This window comes from Ambystoma mexicanum, chromosome 8, assembly GCF_040938575.1.
Source record: "Ambystoma mexicanum isolate Mex_15411 chromosome 8, UKY_AmexF1_1, whole genome shotgun sequence".
In the NCBI taxonomy this organism is placed as follows: Eukaryota; Metazoa; Chordata; class Amphibia; order Caudata; family Ambystomatidae; genus Ambystoma; species Ambystoma mexicanum.
The window spans coordinates 450,865,036-450,884,549 of record NC_090929.1 but is presented as its reverse complement, the minus strand read 5'-3'; the positions used below and the strand labels follow the sequence as shown (position 1 = coordinate 450,884,549).

Below are 19,514 nucleotides of genomic sequence, written 5' to 3'. Positions count from 1 at the left end.
CTCCCGCCACGACCACGGCGGCCATTTTAGGTACTACCCCTACAACTACGCCATTGGCCCCTAGTGTAGGGTTCGGTCCTTTGGGTGAACCTAAGGTCCCTTGTGCGCATCCTTACCGGCCGGTTTATGATTGAAACGCGCGGCGTCCTCTTCCGCACAATGTTTCATTGCCCACGGAGACAGCTCCCTTGATTTATGTGAATACGTCGGCCGAGGGACCAGTGTGGCACCCTTCCCCGTTACGTCCCTGGATTTGTCCACCTCATGAGAGGCCTCCTCAGGTTCCAAAACAATCTCCTGAGGATGCTTTTTTCAGTAAATTTCAAGCGCTTATGCGCACCGACCCCATGAGGGAATATTTCAAGGGGCTTTTCAAGGAGATATGTCAACCCGCACCTCCGGCTCCACCCGTTCCGTCGGTGGTTCCGTCGGCGCCTCCCTTGCTCATGGTGCCTCCCCCTGCGCTTCCGCCTGTGCCACCATTGTCCCCAGTGTACAAGGCAGTGCCTGACACGGCTCAGCAGGATCCGGACCGGTCAGATGACCCTCAAGGAGATCAGGACAACGAGGACCTGCCCCGCTCTACCAGAGCTTTCCACGACCGGGTACTGGACATGATGAGTTTCTTAGATGTTCCGGTGCCCGAGGCACCTGCTCCGCAGGAGGGCGCGTGCTTTCTGGGGCGTTCACCTTGTCTCCTTTGGAGCGTACCGGCCTGTTCTTGCAGAATGACGTTCTGGCCGAGGTCCGAAGAGTTTGGGAAAAGCCACACTCAGGACTTTTTGTAAATAAAAAGATTGACGCGAGGTACAGGCTACATTCCTCGGAAGAAGTGGCCATGTCCGCCTCCCTCCTCCACAGTGGTGGCTGCGGCCACGTTGCAATCCAGACCTGCAGCTTCCTCCTCCGCGACGGTGACTCAGGTCTTGGGAAAGGAGGACAAGCTCCTGGACTCCCTAGGGAGGAAAATCTTTGCCAATTCGGCCTTGCAGCTCAGGCAGGCCAATGCAGAATTGATTTTGGCGGGAGCTAACATGCGGATGTGGAGAGGTCTGTCGGAGTTTGAGGAACACATTCCGGTCGAGAAGCTGGAAGATTTCAGAGGAGGCCTTTCCGATGCCAGGGTCTTGGCCCAGGATCTGGAGGCTGCGGCTCATCACGTAAACGCCTCGGCTCAGGGTCTGATGTTAGGCTACATGCCACTAAGTTCTCGAAGGAGGTGCAAGACAAGGTTCTGGACCTTCCATTTGATGGTAAGGAGCTTTGTTACTCTTCTACTGATGTAGAGCTCACCAAAACCAAAGACAGCACTCAGACGGCCAAATCACGGTCTGTTCTGGTTAAAGCTCCCTTCAAGGCTCAAAGGCCTTTGTCGCAAGGTCGACCTTCCTCTGGTTTTAGGGGCTTCCTCGACTGCAAAAATCACAGAGTGGATACTCCTGCGGGAATAACCGCCGTAGACAACATCGTACGCGGTATTTCTCCCGCTCCTCAGCCTCATCAGGTTCAGGTGGCACCGCCACCGATAAACATGCCAAATGAGGGTTTTCCGCGCTCGCACGAGACCCCTGTGGAAGGCCCATCACAGAAGACAGATGAGTCTGGTCAGTCGCTCGAGCGGGCTTCTGCTTACCTTTACTCCCTACCCCACCGCTCAACCCTCCTTTTCAGCTGTCGGGCTCACCCTCCCTCAAGGCAGAGGTTCAGAAACTTCTGCTCCTCAGAGCTGTGGAACCCGTTCCCCTTGGAGAGCAAGGGGAGGGCTTCTACTCCCGGCTGTTTACGGTGCCCAAACCCAACCAGGCTGGCCTGTACACCATCCTAGACCTTTCCCCAGTTCAATCTTTCCCTACCCCAAGAGAAATTCAAGATGATCACACCCGGCCAGATTCGCTCCTCGTTGCAGGCGGGCGATTGGCTCAGCGTGGTGCATCTTCAGGATGCGTACATGCATATCCGGATTTGGGTCCCGCACAGGAGATACCTCAGTTTCTCTTTGGGAGAGGAGCACTTCCAGTTTCGGGTGCTTCCTTTAGGCCTCAGTTCGGCACCGCGTGTCTTCACGAAGATGATGTCGGTGATCGCGGCCCATCTTCGTCTCCAGGGTATCCATGTGTATCCCTATTTGGACGACTGGCTCCTACGCAGCCCTTGCCCGTTGGCGGCAGCAGCAGGTAACCTCCAGTCTCTCCTTCAGCTCCTGTTCCATCTTGGGCTGTCGGTGAACTGGTGGAAATCCTCCATGACGATCTCACAGGACCCGACTTTCCTGGGTTTTCGTTGGAACACGATAGACTGCCGAGTGTATCTGACCAGGGTCAGAATGGCGGATCTGTTGGCCACGTGTCAGATGTTTACGCAGTCGGACAGCATGTCGGCCTGGTGGTTCCAGAGGCTTCTGGGCCTCATGGCCTCGTGTGTACTGGCTCTTCCTCTTGCTCGTCTCAAAATGAGACGGACCCAGATGGCTCTTCGGAGCTCCTGGCGTCAGGCTGTGGACCCGGATTCCAAACGGATAATGATTCCGGATTCCATGAGAGTGGACCTGGACTGGTGGTCTTCTCTCAGCAACCTGTCAGTGGGCTTGGAGTTCCAGGACCCAGCCCTCATGAGGATCACAACAGACTCCTCCCTTTTCGGGTGGGGTGAGACGTTAGATCTTCTTCAGGTCTCGGGCCTCTGGTCACCTCAGGACAAGCTGCTGCACATAAATCAATTGGAGCTTCTGGCGATTTTTCTGGCGCTCAAGGCGTTCAGACCTCTCATTGTCAACAAGGTGGTCCGCATAAGAACGGACAATGCGGTGTCAATGTACTACATAAACAAGCAAGGGGGAACAAAGTCTCCCCCTCTCGTGGATCTATCCATCCAGATTTGGGAGTGGGCCGTGCTTCATGGGGTCTGGCTGCTTGCAGTGCACATCCCGGGCCGGCTGAATGTCACCGCAGATGCCCTCAGCCGGCGGACAGTGGTCAGCTACGAGTGGGAGTTGAAGGCGGAGATCCTCTCATGGATTTTCTCGCGTTGGGGCACACCGGAGGTGGACATCTTCACCACGGCGGTAAACAAGAAGCTTCCTCAGTACGCCTCCAGAGGGGGGCTGGGAGCCTCCTCTCTGGGGGATGCACTTGAGATCCCATGGCACAACATGTGAGCTTACGCCTTCCCACTCTCTTCATCTGGTTCATCGAGCAATTTGGAAGTTGAAGAGTTCTGTCAACTGTTCTCTTCTACTGATAGCTCTGTGGTGGCCAGCCAGGTTTTGGTTCTCAGAACTTCAACACCTGTCTGTGTGTCCGCCGATCAGGTTACCAGTAACTCCCGATGATCTTCACCAAGGGGAACAGCAGATGTGGCACCCCTCCCCACAATTGCTCAACTTGGCGGCATGGTGCCCGAGTTCACGGCTCCAGAGCCTTTGAGTTTGTCTGCGGATAACATGTGCATTATCCAGGCAGCCAGGAAACCCTCGACCAGATCCCAATACAAGAGTAAATGGCTCAGGTTCTGTCATTGGTGTTTGGAGAAAGAATTGGACCCGAGTGTCGCGACGATTGACACGGTGCTGTCCTTTGTCTCCTCCCTAGCAGTCAGGGGTTCATGTGTTGTTCTGCAGGACTTCTCTCGGCGATTTCCGCCTACCTCTCTACAGACCGGTGTTCTTATTTGTTAACTAACCCGGTGGTGAAGAGACATTTTGCTGGTTTGACACGCCTCTACCCTCTGGTTCGTAGTCTGCACCCGCCCTGGGACCTAAATGTAGTCCTGACGCTGCTATGCCATAAACCTTTTGAGCCAATGGCTATGGTTGACCTCAAGTACGTGTCCTGGAAAGTGTCCTTTCTGGTCGCCGTTACGTCAGCGAGGAGAGGGAGTGAGCTCCAGGCATTGTCGGTGCAACATCCTTTCTTGGTCTTTCACAAGGACAAGATAGTCCTTCGGACGAACCCAGCTTTCCTACCAAAGGTAGTGACCGAATTCCATCTGAATCAGTAGATTTCCATTCCGGTCTTTTTTCCGAACCCTGCCTCGGAGGCGGAAAGGGTTCTACACTGCCTGGATGTCCGAAGAGCTCTTAAGTTCTACCTGGACAGGACTGCCGAGCTTCGGAGCTCTTCCCAACTGTTTGTGACCTTCAGTAAACCCCTGGGCAGGCCGGCGTCTAAGGCATCCATTTCCAGATGGATTGCTGCCTGTATCACAGAATCTTTCACCGTCCAAAAGCTGAAACCTCCTTAGGGTATCCATGCACATCAGGTGCGAGGCAAGGCAGCTGCGGTTGCTTTTCAGAAGTATGTTCCCTGGGAGTCCATCGCTAGAGCGGCTACTTGGGCCTCCCCATCTGCTTTCTGTAAGCATTACTGCCTCAATATGAGCTCTAGGGCTGACGCTCAGTTCGGCCAGGCTGTGCTGAAGAACCTGTTTCAGTAAGGGGTATTTCCATCCACCAATAGTTCCTGTAAGGAGTGCTTGGGAATCTCCCATAAGTATGGAGGAAAGGGGACGGGACATAGGAGTATTACCAGGTTACTCACCGTAGTGACCACCTTACTCCTAGTCCATAGTCCCCTTTCCTCCATACGCCCACCTGCCGTCCCCTCTAATAAGGTTCCTCTGTTATTGCTAATGGGTCTTGGACCCTGCGATAGAAAAGGACTGATGGGCGATGTAGAGCCAAGGTGGGCGGGGTTACGGCCGCGTGCCGGGCCCCGCGCAGGAAAGAGGGACACATTTTTTTAAAAAAAATGTGTATGCTTTTACAAAAGTGCTCCGGTCCTTTCCCACAGGACGGAGAGATGTCCCAAAAGTATGGAGGAAAGGGGACTATGGACTAGGAGTAAGGTGGTCATTACAGTGAGTGACCTGGTAAATCATAAATATAATTAAAAGTATGATTTATTGGGTCACCACTTGGATAGCCCCAATATCATTAAATATATGGAGCAGTAAGCTGGCAAGAAAAAAGGCCAAGGCCAACAAAGTCCAGAATGTGTGTTGCTTATGTATAAAAGCTTTGGAGACAGTGAATTAACAAAAAAAAAAAAAAAAATTAAGGAATTTATAGGAAGGGGCCTCCAGAATTACGAGGTATACGCCAAGAAACTTGTGGGATTACGGACATTAAGCAGGTTTTCTAGTTTGTGATTAGGGGTTAATCTAGTGCAACTAACCTCTGAAGATCTATTATATTACAATAGCAAAACGCACCCTGTAAACCCTACCCCCCACTAGATCCTAGAAAACTTCTGAAACGTCTATTTCAATGTAACACCATATTAAGCTGGCCTGTCCAGCCGCCCTGTAAAACAGTAAAATAAAATTAAAAGAGATCCAAACAGGATTGTTTCTCTTCTTTCTTTCACAGATAAGTGGCGCAACCTTTGTACGTGCAAGTTTTGAAGAAAACCTAAGCAATGCTGCTGCAGCTATAAAGTCCTCACATGCTAAAATGAAAATGCAATAAAAGTACGTTTTGGTGTGGAGCTAGGGGCTTTTTACTTCTAAGCCCCCTGAAAGTGAGTTGAATGTACCATTCTCCGAAGGGTTTACTACTCCCAGTGAGCTGTACAAAAGGGCAGAGTTTAGTGATCATTAGGGTCAATGTATAGTTTGTGGCGTTTTCACCGGATGAAAAGGCATTCAAAAGAAGGAACAAGCACTTCCCTTATTGGTCGAAAAAGTTCATGGAGGCCATTACTAGTTTGGTTATATTGGTGGTGGTGGTGGTGGTATTACTTGAAGTCATTTTGTGAATGAGGGTTTGCCCTGAGGCTTGGTCAAAAGTCACTAGGAGCTGTGGGTGCCACTAACCAAATAACCATATTGGATGCCGCCCAGCTGATAGCTGCAGGGGGTTCTGGTAAAGCCAGGCCCACTAACTTGGTGTCAAAGCCAGGAATTGGCGGTGTTCAGAACGTGGACTTGGGGGCATAAAAGGAAAGCTTGACAAAAAAGATCTCCCGGGCCAAAAGCTATACCAGATTCGCCTCCAGTAGAGAAACGAGCATCAGGGTTTGAAGTCTGCGGATGAAATTCGAGGGAGAAAAGACAGTTATTTTTCTGTAAATAACTTTCAGTATTCTCTCCACTGAAACATTTCAGCCTTTGCCCCCAACCCTCAACTCCCTACTTACCTTGCGGCAGCACGCTTCGCTGTGTGCCGCCGATTCTCTGTGTCCCTGCAACACCTGTTCACTTTCACTTCTGTGATCGTGAACCAGCGCTGCAGGGTCCTTTCCTTTTTTTACTTTTTTAAAAACCTTTTCCGGGAACGACTGCAGGGGACACCTCTGCAACCCCCACTCACAATATAGTGAACATGGGTGCGGGGGACACCCGCGCAACCCTTGCCACCGAAAGGGAGATTTGGTCAAACGTTTTGGCCGTTTGGAATTTTCGAACAGCCGAAATTCAGCCAAATCTCCCATTCAGTCTTTTTGGGTGGGGGTGGGGGGGGGGGGGGGGGGGTCAAGGGGATTTCTGGATGTTTCCGAGAAACAAATAGTGCTGCCTGGCATGGCTCACCTCCTTCCTCTCTAACAGACCCAAGTGCAGATGGGTCCTTCTTTCTCCACCTCACTCTACCTGCTGCGTCCCTCAGGCTCTATCCCATCGCCATGGCTCTTCAACATCTACCGGGCCCCTCGAGTCCACCTGATCTCCATTTTCTCCCCTCATTGCCAGTGTTAGGCAGACAACACACAGCTCTCTTTCAGGCTGCCTTCCCCTACCTCCACTTCCTCCTAACGGACTGCCTGACTGACTGCCTGACTGACTGCTATTCAGGCACGGTGCTCTGCCAAGGATCTCTGCCTTAATGTCAGTAAGACACATCCTTCTCATTGGGTCGCCTGCTCCTTGTTTCCCTGCCCACTCTCTGGCCAGACTCCTTGGGTTCCCTCCCCTCACCCACTTGAGAGGCCAAAAACCTTGGGATCATCTTTGACTCCTCTCTCTCTTTCCCTCCACACATCATGAATCTTGCCAAACTCCAATTTTCAGCTTCATCTCCCTAGGGGCATTCTAGCTTTCCTCACATTGCCCCAGTAGCTCAATGTCTCCCGAGCCCTAGTTCTCTCTAGGCTGGACTACTGCAATAGTCTAGTCCTTAACCTGCTGCTTTCCTCCCTTTGCCCCTTCCAACAGCCTCCCCCACCTCAGACTTCAGCCGGATCTTCTTAAATTCTAGAAACTTCAAGATCTTCCTTTTCTCCTCTTCCTTCCCTCTCTCCCTCCCGTGCTAAACTCTCCATCTGCCACTGCGACTGGGGCCTGGTCCCTTCAGTCATACAGGGCCCGGACCACCCCTCAACAGTCCCCCACAGCATAATTGCCAGCACCTGCCCTCAGGCTCCCTTCCCAGACTATGCCAACATAGTCCTCCCGGTCCACTGCACTCGTCCTCCCCTCCCCAATATTGCCCCCCCGACACTTGCTGCCTTGGCCTGACCAGCACTTGCCCACCCCCACTGCCTGCACTTTTCTCTCCATCCAACTTGGACTTAACACCTTGTCATGCATGGTAGGATTGTCACAAGCCCAATATAACCATTCCTTGTATTTTTATGATTTCCCCCATGCCGCCCTCATCCCTATCTTGTTGTGTTGTGCCTGGAAACACTGGTGTGTAGGCGCCATAAAAATGCCCAATGCATTTTTTTTTATGTGAAATGGTAAGACTGAAATGCAGTATGAGAGAACTGAATTCGTTTTCAGTTTGCAAAATAGTACATGAAAGGCAAGCTAGGGCAATTGGGACATGCAACATTAAGGACAAAACTCTGGAATGGCAGCTGTCCCATGCCGAGGCTGTCTGGCATTTTAGGGCCAGGCTTTGAGGTCTTCCAGCCCTACCCTAGGAGCATGCAAGTCATTTTTTCCACGTACTCCCTTAACAGCCAAGTTCTATAATAAAAAGGAAAGCTGAGATCCCAGTGCTCAAAACATCTGGGAACTATTTAGCACCTGGTTATATCCTAGGAGAGCCTGGTTGGCGTTAGATCAACAGGGACCATGATCTACATTTTAATCCACAGGCCAACTGGTGCCACACAAATATCGGTATGACATTAACTGTTCGATTAGGAATGAGTATAAATGAGCAATCAAAAGGAGCAGATGGGGAGGGTGAAGTACATAAACAAGTGAAAAATGGCTTTCTGAAACAAAATTGAAACTTGGAAGAAAGAATTAAAATAAAAACACAAGGCTTAAAGTGGAAGTCCAAGAGGAATGTGCGCGCTTGGGGGAGTGGACTAACAACCCCCATCAAGGCAGACCGAGGGTGTACAACAATGAACTGCACATGCACGTTATATTACATGGTGAATAGTAATTTTTATGTACATGTTCAACACACACCAAACAATTTGCAATTACGCTTTGGATGGTCCGACTTCTGGCTCTGCAAGAGTACAAGGGTGAGTAGTGGCCAAACCACCTAATCAGCCCAAACACTTCTATAAACCAACAGAGATCACAATCATAAAAGTAAAACCGACCCATTTAAGCGATAAACCTCCTTCGTCTTTTGTGGTAACGCAGGCCGAGGAAGGTAAATATGATTCAGTAGCAACTTAAACAGTAAAGTACAACAGTCCAAATTAAAGGGAATGTCCAATCAAAGTTCTAAGAAAATATATATAACTTTCAATTAAACACGCCATATGCAAGAATAACTAAAATAGAAAAACACTGTAGAAAACTCTCCCCTGCGGAAAGAAGAAAGATGGAGAAAGAAAGAGCCTACACTCGGTACGAATACAGTGGTGAAAGGAAATTCAACAACCGCAAATTTCTTTGAAAAGGATAAGTCTGAGGGAAAAGGTTCACAAGTGACTTAACCAGGGTCTCGGTTCCAAAATGGATGAGAGGGCAGTTTTGGGTCAATAGTACGGTTCTTGGCAGGTCATTAGTGTCGAACCAGGTTGCGAGCAGTTGTGTGAATGGATCGAACACAGTTTGGCTGAGGCGAGTCTTGTTGGATCAAACAGCAAGCTGGTGTTGAGCTGGTTTGATTGAAGTAGCTCATAGCAGTTTGAAGGCGGTGTCCAAGCGATGCATGTCGGAGTGCTCAGCAGGATCGGTTCAAGATGTCTATTAACTGCTGGGTAGGGTCGATAAGTGATGCTGCAGTGGTTCAAGTCATAGGTCAGCGATGATTTGAAGCAGTGATCCTGTTCCAGTGTGGGGTTCGACAAAGCAGCGGCTCGAGATAAGAGTTGTTCTGCAACTGCTGGTTGTAGTCTATTTGGGACATTCCAGAGGTTTGAGCCGATGAGCAGTTGATTCAAGCTGAGCAGGTGGCTGGCTCACACCGCGCAGCGTTGAGCTGGTTCCAAGTTGCAAGCACAGTGGTTCGAAGGTTCGGTTGAGGGCCAAAAGCAGCACCGGCAGGTTCCTCTTGCTCGAAGGTGGCACACAATGCGATGCAGCAGAATAGGGAGCCTTAGCAGAACTGGTCCTCCAGAGGCTGTGAGACCCCACTCCAAAGGCTCTAGGACAGGATGAGTCTGTTCAAGGTCTGTGCTCCCAGCCTAGGAAGGTTTGGTGCAGAGTGGCATATCCTGGTCCACAGCATGTGTCACCCCCATGTGCCCTGAGAGTGGGTAGAGAGCAGAGCTTGCTTCTGCCTTGGACTGCTCTTTTTACCACAACGGTTGAGAGCTTTAGAAAGATCAACTCTACCAAATGAGGTCCAAATTAATTCCTCCTCACTTGTTTGTGCACGAGTGAAATAAAGAAGGGGAGGTCACCTCTCAAGGGCAAAGGTCTCCAGGTGATTGGACTAAAGCAAGCCTGCCTTAGGAATATAATCAGTGGCCTAAAAGCAAGTGGACTTTGTTTTCTGACATCATATCTAAAGTGCTTTGTCATAAAGGAAGTGGAGGAGACCGAATGGAAGAGTGATAGAGAGTAAATAAGATATTGGACTCTTCCTCCAACTACACCACCTCCCCTTAACAATAGCATCAAATGCCCTTTTGATATGCAGCACCCTGGTGTGAGGCTAGTCCTATTGGGTGCCCTGACGTGTTGCCCAACCTTACAAAGAATCAAAAGGAGAGTCACAGTCATCCAGTCTCCTGTCACTTGGAAGGGCCAGGCTGCCTGATCAAAATACATTGAACCCTTCCACGGCTGAACCGGGCTCACGCTACTAACAGATTTGATATCAAATTGATGTGGCAGTATAACTATGAGAGATGCTCAAACCCCAACACACGTATGGCTTATATTTCACGTTTACAATTGCCACCAGGAGTTGTGGTTTTGGGAACAGATTTGCAGATCTTAAATGAAGTCTCTGCAATGCAAAGGTTTGGCTGTCAGTGCAGTTGCGCTCAATAGATCTGATCTGTGCCACATGGGCTGCAAATCGGGATACTGCTTCAGCAGGGCACAGACAGACACTATTCTTTTTGCAAGGAGCTTGGGGAGGGGGATTTGGCCACCCGCTGAGCGAGAATTAGCATCATCATGTTCCATTTAATAGAAGTCAACAAAGCAAGGTGGCAAAACTTAACAGTGCATGTTCAATACGCAAGCACTTTGCAATACAATATGCTTTGGATGGTTGGAGACCTCAGCAGTTCATGCCCAACAGTGCAATGCATTCCATTCATAACTACTACTAGTTAAGCGCCAAAATGAAAACCTCTCACTTCCAGCAAGCTCCCCATTTAATGACACTTGACACTTCATACCAGTGTCGATGTCATCAGCACTGTGCTACCAGGTCCTTTAAGCTTGCGGCAACTGCCAATCTGACTGGCTGTATGATTCCATTTCAGCTAACCGACAGCTAGTGACGATTGATTCCATGCTATTTTTTCTCTCACTGTAAAGTACTTCTCCCATTGACCCCCCCACCGCTTCCTAAAACAATTCTTGCGAGCTACCACGACCAGCTGCTGACTGCTACCATTAACAGCCACACTCCCTCCCAGCAATTTTTCATTTTCCAACAAAAGAACGCAGAATATGCTACTCTCGTGTGAGGCAACCACTTGGAGGTGGTTTTAACGCTGACCAGAGTACTCCGTTTAAGCACAAGAATGGCATTTGTATGGGTGGCCAAACAGATACAAGGTTGGGTGGTGAAGTGCCGTGAGATAGACCTATGCAAGGATGCTCAATTAAGCGAGTGTACGGTTCATGGTTTGTCACGCACAGGAGGCGAGGCTATGCATATAGGGTGGGGCTAAGTAAGGATCATTGCAAGGATATCGGGCTAAACAAGAATGTCAAAGTGAATGCTTGGGGTTATGTTATGTACAGAGTAGGGGATTAGGTCAAACAACATTTTCAATCATTCCAGTCATCTGCTCCTTCCTGGGTCATCACCCCATTCTAAAGCCAATGTGACCACTCAGCAACCCTTCCTCCCAAAATAACACTTGCCTTTGATTCCTGAAACTGCTGAGTGAAGAGCCTGGCGAAAATTTGCCTTCCGAGCATCTCCCCTCCAAGGCACGGCCGCTTCCCATTGGGGGCGGGGTGTGTAAAAATATAAACGAGGGACAGTGAATTTTTCTTTCCTTATCTTCCGGATGCTAGGTGTTGTCACTGTGGGCGTGGGGATAAAGGGTACGGGAATGCCGGTGCTCCAGGATCCTCAGAAGCCCCTTTCACGACTCCACCCCAGCAGACACTGGCACATGTCTTCCCAGACAGCAGCCGTCACCCGCCTAGCACGGCTAGAAGGGAGAAATCCCGGAGCGGACGTCTTCAAATCGAGGAATGAAGCAGGGACCAGTGGCGCTTCACTAGGAGATTAGAGCACCACGGAATACGAGAGGAAGGGAAAGCAAAGGAAGGGTCGGAGCGCAAAACAGGAGCTCGTAAAAAAAAAAAAAAAAAAAAAACAGGCGGGGACTGGAGTGACAAAGACCACGCGGAGCCGGGAGCGCGGGCTACACACCACAAAGGAACAGCAAACCCCTGAGCGAATCAGTCAAATGAAACGAAGACAAACCCAGGGGAGAGCTGGCGTAAGCATAGGAGGGGTGGGGGTGTGGGATTACAGAGCAGCATCGAGCTCCAAAACACGCACTGGATCTATGACCAGCTGGATATCCCATTCTCCCTAACACTGCTCTTTGTGCAAGCAGCAGTGCATGGAACACTCACTCCAAAAACTAGTCGCGGAAAAAAAAACAATCCTCGTTGTGGGCACGTGTCCCGCACATGATGCCAGATCGCAATGTATAACGCGTGTCAGATTCCTACATTTCAAACCTGTAAAGGACAAACACAACATTGCACTGGTTAAAAATGGCTAGTGTTAATTATGTGACCTCGGAAATATGGAGGGCAGATTCGTCTCTGCCGGGATTCAGACCTCGAGACTTCTGGTTGCTTAGATGTAGCACTGAGCTCGTTTACCTCACTGCAGATACCAACCATGCAACCATTGCTGCAGATAACCCGGACCATTCAATGCAGGCACCAACCCTGAACAAGTCACCAGCTTCCCACATAAGCTACAAACACCAAGCCCGCACCAATCACTGCAGGCACCACCCTCTAACATAAGAGCCCAGCATCCCAAACTCGCACTGCAGATCACCTTGTACCAGCTGATCATAGAACTGGCCCCATAGGTGTTTGAAGTATGGGTAGGATCTGTATTCCACCACATAAGGCTCCTGTCATCCAAGGGTCTTCAACACATTTCCATTTATCCTGACCTGATTTTCATAAATGTGCTACTTTTTTACACTTATAGTTTGTGTCACTCATTACATGCCACTTTTGAGCACAGTGGACAGCAAGGTGTCATAAGGGATGCAGAGAGGACTGCTGAGGAGCAAATAGGGAGCAGGAGTGCCATAGGGAAAAGCTGTAATCAGGGGTCGATGTGTAAAAAAATAATAATTTGTGGAACCATTTTCCTCTGCCACAGCACCCTACCTCAATACCTCCACCTCATAGGTGCCAGCTTCTCAAATGTATTGATGGGGCCCATGAACTGATGTCAAATCACCACAATTGGAGGCATACCTGTAGTTTAGTCATGTGACCGTTGACCCAGATGACTCCACAGGAAGGGACATCACTGAATATATTGTATATAGGTTTGAAATCTTGCAACGCTCTGAGGCTTTGCTACTGTGTTGAACCCGCCCACCATTTTAAATCCTACTGCGCTCTGAGGTTCTGCCACTGCGTAGAACCCCTGCCAGAGTCTTAAATCTTGCGGAGCTCTAAACATTTTTTTATTGCGTTGAAACCTTCCACACAGTAAATCTGCCACTGTTTAAATCTTACTGCGCTCAGAGATTTGGCTACTGTATTGAACCTTATCACATTAGAACCCTCTTACACACTAATATCCAGCAGGGACCGGAATTAGAAACTGGGGGGTACCCAGGTACCACGGAAGCTCGATATCCGTTTAAACCTTGCTGAGATCAAAGCTAGAAATTTAGTTGAATCCAGGTGCCCACTGAAAGACACCCGCCCTAAATCCGGATACCCTCAGAAACTAGTCATGGTGATTGCCTCAGCTTTAAATCTTGCGGTGCTCTGAACTTACGGTAGCCACTGGCTCCAATCTTGCTGCACTTCAAAGTCAGGCATTAAGTACAACGCATGTGCCCAATATTGTGACCCAGGCTTCAAATTTCACTGCACTCCAAACTCAGACACTGTTGCTGTGTTCAGAAGCTACACTACCACTCGCACTCAACCAAATCCTTGCTGTGCTGTAGGTTAGACCTTGTGCTGAACCCAGATAACATCAGGTTATCCACCGCTCGGACCTTTTCCACCCATCCCTGCAAAGCAGAGAGGAAGCCGCCTGCAGCAACACACAGGTAAGGCTCTTTCGCCAAAGAGGTAAGGTAGCATTCTGAGTCTAAATAATACTATGTTCCTCCCACAGCACTGTCTCCGTCCACAACCACCACAATTTCAGACCTGGCTTTCAACCGTCTTTGTTGCACAGAGTTACACCACACTTAATGTCCACCCACCCCCCAAACAGAGCAGCTCTGACATATGGCTGACTACATCTTACAACCCTAGTACTGGGCCACAGCAGGGAGGCCTTTCACCACTGAACTCGATAAAACTACAACCACCACAGAGGTCTTTGACACTGTGAAGAAGATAAACTACACAAGACCCCACAAGGACAGAGCAAAACCATTGGGAGAATAAAAACCAACCTAAGTCACTCCCCAACACAAGAGGGATCAAAACCCATAACAAAGACTGAGATGGAAATACAACCACCACAAAGAGGCGTCGACACTAAAACCCCAGGATCCAGAGGAAGCCCACGAGACAAGACAGACAACCACCTCACAGAGAACCACGCCATTGCGTATGAGAAACCATACAGGACACGTTAAGGAAAAACCAAGCCAGCGCTAGAACAAACCTCATCTAAGTAACTCATCAACACAGGAGGCTCAGGAGCGATAACAAAAGAAACCCCACGAGGAAACCACCACCAGAGAGGCATTCGCTACCAAGAACGCATACTGAGACTAAACTCCCATCAACAGGAAACCCCAGGCCTTACAAGAATCCATGACGGATTAATTCACCACAAAGATATACATTAACCTCAAACCCAAATCTAAACGGAGGCACAACAATCGCAGCAAAGCAGACTCCACTGTACGTCGGGCCACACCCATTTAAAATAAAACCAGGACAAGGAAATAAAAGACTTAAGAGGGCACCCACACGAGGAAATATACTAAAACATATCACAATCCAAACCAGTGCCTGAAACAGAGGCTATTACCAACAACCATAGCGAGGCAGACCACTGTACACCACAGCAGAAGGTTCCACCTCTTATTCCAAGTAAAGAAAGACACCCACGAGGGCACACCCCTGGATTACATCTCAAACCCGACGCACACACAATGCACTGTAGCTTCCGCAATGCAAGATCCATGTCAAAAAACAAAAGTGTATGACCTAAGCAAGGGCGGCTCCAACGCAATCTTCTTCACAGAAACATGGCTATCCGACAACTACAAGACAATCGCCCATGAATCCATACCGGACAATTTTAAACTAATACATGCCAACAGAGAAAACCGAAGAGGCGGCAGAATCGCAATGGTGCGCAAAGACCATATCTACACCACACCCTCCTCTCAGGTTCTAAGTGATCCGACCGCGGCTGATTTTGCCACGGGTGGAATGTTCGCATGAGAAAGGTGCGAACCACCAAAAGTTCACACCTTTCTCATGCGAACACACGTACATACTACAGGGGCTGCAGGGGTTTCCCCCGCAACTCCCGCTCACGATACTGAAGTATAGTGAGCGGGGAACACCCCTGCAGCCTCCGTTTTTGTTCTCTTTTTTTCTTGCGGGTGTGCTGCGGTGGTGTTCCCCGCAAGACCCCGCTCACTATACCACACAGTATAGTGAGCGGGGTGTTGCGGGGACAACCCTGTAATTTATTATTTTCTTACCTGCAATGCATGCTACCACCAAAGGTTCAAACTTTTGGTGATCGAACCTTTGATCCTTGCAACCATTTATAGTCAGTCAAAAAGTACAATTCCTCCCCTCAATGGATATAGAAGACTGCAAACCCTCTTTGTCAAAATCAAGCTCAACGTACTGTTCCTTCCGATCTACAGACCGCCAACCTACAACCTGAACTTTGCAACAAAGCTCACTGGCTCCATCACCAACCTTTCCACCTATTGTGATAACAATCATCCTGGGGAGTTCAACATCTGGTTCGAAAAAGAAAACCACAGCAAACTCACTCAGCACCTTTCTGGAAACACTCCACTTTAAGCAAATGGTGAACAAATAAACACTTAATGATGGGCACGCCTTGGACATAATCTTCTGCAGAGACAGACTCTCTACCATCGCCCCACCAGTACGAATGATCTGAAGTGAGCACCACCTTTACCCCATTTACGTCAAACTCCCAACCAGCATTTTGCCCGGAAACTATATTACACACTACTAACAAAAGAAACTGGAAGTCTCCTGACCTGGAATCCTTAACAGAACTGCTGGAATCAACTAAACCAAGCATCTCCAAGCTAAACAGAATGACTCCTGACTTATCAGGGGGGAAAACGTTGATGCTTGGATCACAGAGGCCAAAGACCAGTTAGCACCAGCAAAACATTTCAAAGGCGCTGCAAAAAGAATTGACAGCAAGGTGGTTCACAGAAGAACTGAGGAAACTCCGGAAAACAAACCGCAAACTGGATGACTATGGAGAAACCATTACAATCAATCTGACGAAATAAAATAACCAAGACAACTCAGAATATACAAATCAACAGTTCTTAAAGCAAAATAATACTATGCCACAAGAATCCAATCAGCAAAAAACCACACAAAAAACTTTTCCAAATCAGCAAAGAAATCAAAAAGGCGTCATACCATCACAATCACTATGTGACATCACTAACCAGCCAAGAACAAAAACAATCCATCAGATCACTGAAGCAAGCCATGCAACCATAAATGCAAAAACAAATACGGAACCACCAACAGCTGGCGTTCCACCAATCGCAACACTTTACCGATTTGAAGCCATTGATGAACACGTTTACACCACACTAACAAAATGACACCAACCTCGTCAGATCTCCCGGCGATCCATGTCCCCAAGGCATCTACAAAGAAATCCTCAACCACAGCAGCCCAGCATCTTACTTCCTACTACTGATGAACCCATCTCTAAACAAAGGAATAGTAGCTACATCTTTCAAATAAGCTTACATCAAGCCACTCCTAAAATACGATACCAGCAGCGCAGAAGATGCCACCGACTGCCGACCTATATCGAATCTACCCTACCCAGCGAAGCTACTGGAGAACCACGTACACAAAATCCTACTCAACCACCTAGAAACAAATGAAATACTCAACCACTTGCACGTCAGTTTCAGGACCATGAGAGGAACAGAATCAGCACTTCTAGCCATATGGGACAACCTAAAAATAAATGCAGTCAACAGTACACAATCTGCCCTCATACTGCTGGACATACAAGCCGTGCTCGACAATCAGACCCACAACGCTAATCGAGAGACTGGAGGAATACGGCGCAAATCTGCTTTACTATGGCTAAAATCTTTCCTCACTAACCAAACTGAATGAACTTACCTACCACCATTTACTTTCAACACCAAAAACATCGCCTGTGGCGTACCACAAGCCTCTAACCTCTCACTACTCCTTTTCAACATCTAGATATTGCCCCCGCCTCACCTCTTGATGAAAACCATTTGAAACCACTGATTGACCGCCTACAACCACAGATGATACCCAACTCATAGTCAAGATACCCTCAACCCTAGACCCAAACATCCTCAACAAATGTTTCACTGACATACAGCTGGATGACAACCAACTGCCTCACGCTAAACCCAAAACAAAAATGATGATCTCACCCCAAGAGGAGAACGTAACAGACAACTGAAATGGCCACCTGGCATAGGGACACAAACAGAAGCATCTGCTGTGATAAAAATCGGACTCACTAGAACCACAAGTCAACGCTATAGCAAAGAAATGCTTCTACCTCTTGCCACCAATTAGAGGGATCCTACTCTACCTCTCCTTCCCACACAAAACCCTTGCAATCACCTCCTTAGCATCTTCAAGAATCGACTGCGCGAACAGCCCCCAAATTGAAACGCCAGAACGGCTCACTAAAAAACTCCAATGCATCCAAAATACTGCGGCAAGGATACTTCTGAGATTAAACAGAAGAGATCGCATTACACCAGTCCTGAGAAGACTACACTGGCTCCCAGTAGACAAACAGATTAACTCTGCATCTCCCACAAATCACTACACAGGGCCAAATTCCTACAAGCCAAGAATAACTGCTACCAACCGGGAAAAAACCTAAGATCAAGCGAAGACAAACCAAAACATAACGAAAAATAGAAATTCAGAGTAACTGCATTCACACATCTAATTGCCAACCTATGGAACTCAACCCTGAAGGAGATAAGAACGACAGATGACCACCTTACCTTCAGACAACGACTGAAAACCTTGCAATTGAACTCACAGTGATTAGCATAAAACGGGTACTGCGAGCAATATCACCGGGGAACAGAGAATTGAATGACATAACTGATTCTTGAACCAACAATAAAACGAACACGCCGAACCAAACTCTAACCACCCCTGCTCCTCGCTCCACTTCAGCATATACCTCACACAATCCACACACCCACCATAAGAACCAACTGCCACTAACAACCCAGTCATTGTACATCGCCCTTTCGGATACAATAACCCCAGTGCGCACAATCCAAACACACTTCGAAAGCACACTAGTACAAACGCTCGTTCCTCCTGGTCCTAAAGCACCAACAGAAAAGCACAACCTCCATCATATTCTCTCGCCCCTGACTAACCTACCCAACCCACTTTCTTAGAGAACCACGTAAGCACCTGGAGACCATGCAAATGGTAATGGAGCACTGCGTAAGTCCAATTACCATAACAAATTACATTAAGTCACAAAAATATAAGCCAGATAAAAATCAATGTAAAAAAGGTGTATGGGATACATTACTCACATAATCGTATTTCTGATGCTTGTATCTGCTTAGATTCACATGCTGTGCATAGGCCGACATCTAGTGGAAGCTGCAGAGTATTACAGTTCTCGTTTTCGATACACGAAAAGGGACGTCGACAGGGTGTGCCAGGAATAATACCCCTAGTGTGACGTCCATTGTACTCATGATCCTTCACGCGTCGAGGTCCCTCAGACTGTTATTTTTCTGACATGAGGTAGCATGAAGTGTAGCGCGAGTACAGTTGTATTCAAGCAGATACGTATTAGACAAGCTAATAAGCATCCATGCGTCTTCTCTCCGAGGGGAGGAAGGGTGGGCACATGTGAATCTAAGCAGATACAAGCATCAGAAATACGATTACGGTGAGTAATGTATCCCTTCTGAGGCTTGTGGAATCTGCTTAGATCACATGCGGTGCATAGATTAGCGAGCAGTGTTAGAAGAAGGTGGTGGGATGTGAGAAGGTTCATGGGCGAACAGATGTCTTAGAACCGCTTGTCCCACCTGTGTATCTGTCTTGGAATGAGTATCAATGCAGTAATGCCGAGTGAAAGTGTGTACTGAGCTCCATGTAGCTGCTTTGCAAATGAGGTCTAGAGGGACATTTGCAATGAAAGCCAGAGAGGCCCCTGTGCTCCTTGTGGAGTGTGCTCTGGGAGTAAAAAGCAGTGAGATCAGGAATAGCACAATAGTAAATATCTGACTATCCACCTGGAGATGGCATTCTTTGAAATGCAGTCTCCTTCTCTGCCTGGTACTATGGAGACCAACAGTTGATCTGTTTTTCTTAGCGGTCTGGTCTTGTCTACATAGTAGAGGACCACCCACCTCACATCTAGTGTGTAGAGTTTTACCTCAGCAGAGCTGGTGGGTTCCTGAAAGAAAGCCGGTAGCTCAATTGACTGGTTTACATGAAATTTAGAGATGAACTTGCGGGAGAACCTAGGATCCGTATGTAAAACC

At 48.4% G+C, this 19,514-nt stretch overlaps 1 protein-coding gene across 13 annotated transcripts in view; it reads right to left on the bottom strand.

The window, feature by feature from the left end:
* The window catches only part of RERE (arginine-glutamic acid dipeptide repeats), a 2,107,422-nt gene that overhangs the window by 1,934,164 nt on the left and 153,744 nt on the right, over positions 1-19,514 (bottom strand). Inside the window, exon 1 of one of the 13 annotated variants that reach the window (XM_069610040.1) lies at positions 11,404-11,838. The exons of the other annotated variants lie outside the window; for them this stretch is intronic. The gene's annotated coding sequence lies outside the window, so the exon portion shown is untranslated. Of the gene's footprint in view, positions 1-11,403; positions 11,839-19,514 lie in introns of those variants that run through there. 13 annotated transcript variants of the gene reach the window in all.